General features: G+C 37.5%; 1 non-coding gene across 1 annotated transcript; it reads left to right on the forward strand.

Annotated features, from left to right (window-relative positions):
• Positions 1-885: 885 nt before the first annotated feature.
• Positions 886-992, forward strand: LOC127109504 (small nucleolar RNA R71). Its single transcript, XR_007796782.1, has one exon. It is a non-coding gene; the product is annotated as a small nucleolar RNA R71 (small nucleolar RNA).
• The last annotated feature ends 2,258 nt before the right edge of the window (positions 993-3,250 follow it).

Consider the following 3,250-nt stretch of genomic DNA (forward strand, 5'->3'; position numbering starts at 1 on the left):
TAAATTGTCCTTCATTTTTGGATTTTGGAGTCTCGACTCTACCAGATCATCTAATTCTGTACCACTTTGTAATGTGATAGAATTAGCATGACCTTTTGGGTTTGGTTGTGGTTGACCAGGAAATGCTCCAGCTGGGGCTGCTATTGTTGCTTGTTGTTGGGCTACTTGAGAAATTTGGGTTTCTAACATTTTATTATGGGTAGCCATAGCATCAAGCTTACTTAACATTTGCTTCTTCAGTTCGCTAGTATGAGCATTCTGATTTGCAAAATCCTTGTTTTGTTGATCCTGAGCATTCATAAAGTTTTCCATCATGATCTCTAGATTTGAATTTCTAGGTGCTTATGGAGCAACAGGGGCTCCTTTCTGATAACCAGGTGGAATAACAGGTGTTGGTTTTGGAGGAAATAAAGCATTATTATTTTTATAAGAAAATTTCAAATGATTTCTCTAGCCAGGATTGTAAGTGTTAGAATATAGGTTTCCTTGAGCATAATTTACTTGGCCGGTAGGAATACCAGCCAATAACTGACAATCAACATTAGTGCGCCCAGGGGTTCCACACAATTCACAATTTAGTGTTACAATAGCTATGGTAGTTGCTGGTGTTATGGATAAGCTTTCGATCATTTGAGCAAGTGCATCCATTTTATCATTGACACGGTCTATGCCATTGACTTCGTACATTCCGCCTTTCGTAGTTGGTTTTTCGGTAGCAACACGTTCACCCCCCATTGGAAATTATTTTGAGCCATGTTCTCGATGAGTTCATAGGCTTCATGATATGGTTTATCCATTAAAGCACCACCAACTGCAACACTCAAATTAATTTTAGTGTTGTACAAAAGACCATTGTAGAAAGTATGGCTTATCAGCCATTACTTAAGTCCATGGTGTGGATAAAGTCTCATCATGTCCTTGTATCTTTCCTAAGCATCGAAAAGAGTTTCGTTATCTTTTTGCTTAAATACGTTGATTTGGGCTCTTAGCATAGCCATCTTGCCTGGTGGGAAATATTGGGCTAAGAAGACTTTCTTGAACTTGGACCATGTAGTTATAGAGTTCGAAGACAGAGACTGGAGCCAAGGTCTAGCTCTATCTCTTAAGGAAAAAGGGAAAAGACATAGTCTAATCGCTTCGGGACTGACACCATTTGCTTTCACTATTTCTGCATACTGCACAAACACTAATGTAGCGGTGTATTCGTCACTTTATGATTTATTGACTAAATCAAAAGCAAAGCATACAAAGATAGAGTCGCCACCGCACTTTTATTTATCCAAAGGAATGGCTAAAAAGCGAACAAAAGCCTAAGAAGTTTTACACATAGAAAACTAATGAAAGGTCAGAGATCTGGGTAAGGGGGTAATTAGGCAAAGGGAACGTGTTAGGCACCCAAAGCATCCTAGGTACTCCTAGGGAACCCTTTTCACAAATTGTTGCAAAAGATATTGTTTATGAACATATTTATTGTGCAAACATTGATTGGGAGGATGAGAAAAGAATATACAATTTTTATTATTTTTGTGTTTGGATGGATAACCATTGGCTACGTACCTTTACAGGATCAAAACCTCGTAGTTCGGCTAAAAGATTTCCAAAAAGTAAGTGGATTGATTTTAACAAAAGCCCTAAGGTCCTTCATTAATCACGAGAGAAAACTCAACCTATACAACCACAAGTCCACCATGTGAGAAAAACTTCAACTTGCTAGTGAGGGACCATGCCCTATAATAAGCAAGGAAGTCTTACAATTCAATCACTAAGGACAAAATGTGAGATTTACATCAACCACTAAGATAATTCAGATCTATGGCTAATGTATGAAAACTTATCAAGAATGGACAAAGCCACAAAACAATTGAATGAGTGAAATTAACCAATTAGGATTTATTCACAAAATGAAGTCAAAGTAGGATTAGAATTCAATTCAAAAGAAGTATTGTGAAAATGAAGTTTGAAAATCAAAGGCTTAAGGCCTAGGTTTCTAATTTGAAAAGAAATGAAAATGTTTGCACAATATTTTTTTGGTTTGAGATTAACATGCAACTGGAGGTTTAGAACAAAAAGGGTGAGGTTAAAGGATGCAAAACTTCTTAGATGTTCACCTCTTGAGATCATATATAGATGATCCAAGTGATTCCTTTGTAAAAGGCAACAAGCAAATAACAGATGAACAAAGTAAATGGATACCGGATGCCAATCAATGGACTTATTCCAATCTCACAAAAACAAAGAAAACAAATGCAATAAGCAAAAGGAAACAAGTTGCCAATAAATGGTCTTACACTCGACTCCAAGGAAATGGGATACCAATCAATGGTCTTAGTCCCAACTCCTACCAGATCATAGGAAACAACTGCCAATAAATGGACTTACAATTGACTCCTCAATGGGCAAAACAAGATGTCACAAAGTATGAACAATGATCATGAGATGATATACAAGTGATGAAAACAAAGTGCACAAAGACACACACAAACAATTATGCACAGATGAACAAATAAGCAAACAATCAATCAGTTATCACACACTATACACAATCAATAGGCTCAAGCAAGGTTAGGCTTTAGTCACAAGCCAACTGGAATGGGGTGTTTTGAGCTCTTAACCCTAACATTGAGAGTTAGGGTGAAGCAGATGAAATGGAGATGAGGGTTATGCCTCATAGCTCTTATCCCTGGCCAGGGAGAGCTTTAAACAATAGAAAGTGTGGGAGTTCAAAATGAGGGAACTCTTCTCCACATATGGTTGACTCTATAAGATCTTGGGTTCTTTTTCACAATGCATCAACACATGGTGTGAGCAAAGTGAATGACACTACTCAATAGCAGGGGATGGATTGCACATCCCTTTTATCTGCCAATTGCCTCTTAAGAGGACTTTACCTGCTTGGCACAAAATTAAACAAACAAAAACATGGCCTCTTAAGGAGGGCTTCAGACAGGTGCCTGCCAATAACAGCAGGTCTTCCAGACTACATGAAGATTAGGGGTTATACCTAAGTGGTATGCCAACCACAAGCAAAAGCAAAGCAAATTTCAAATGAACTTAAAGCAACCTAGGTACCTGTGTAAACAACTAAACAAATCAGTACAGTATTCAGACAAACAGACAATAGTCAATAACAAACAGACAATCCCAATGTAAAAAATGTGAGCCATGAGGCAAACTCAAGTGACTTATCATCAACCTACAAAACAACAAATGTTAGCAATCAATAGCAAATATCAATATTCAAATGATGAAG

The sequence above is a fragment of the Lathyrus oleraceus genome, chromosome 7, assembly GCF_024323335.1.
Source record: "Lathyrus oleraceus cultivar Zhongwan6 chromosome 7, CAAS_Psat_ZW6_1.0, whole genome shotgun sequence".
Classification (NCBI taxonomy): domain Eukaryota; kingdom Viridiplantae; phylum Streptophyta; class Magnoliopsida; order Fabales; family Fabaceae; genus Lathyrus; species Lathyrus oleraceus.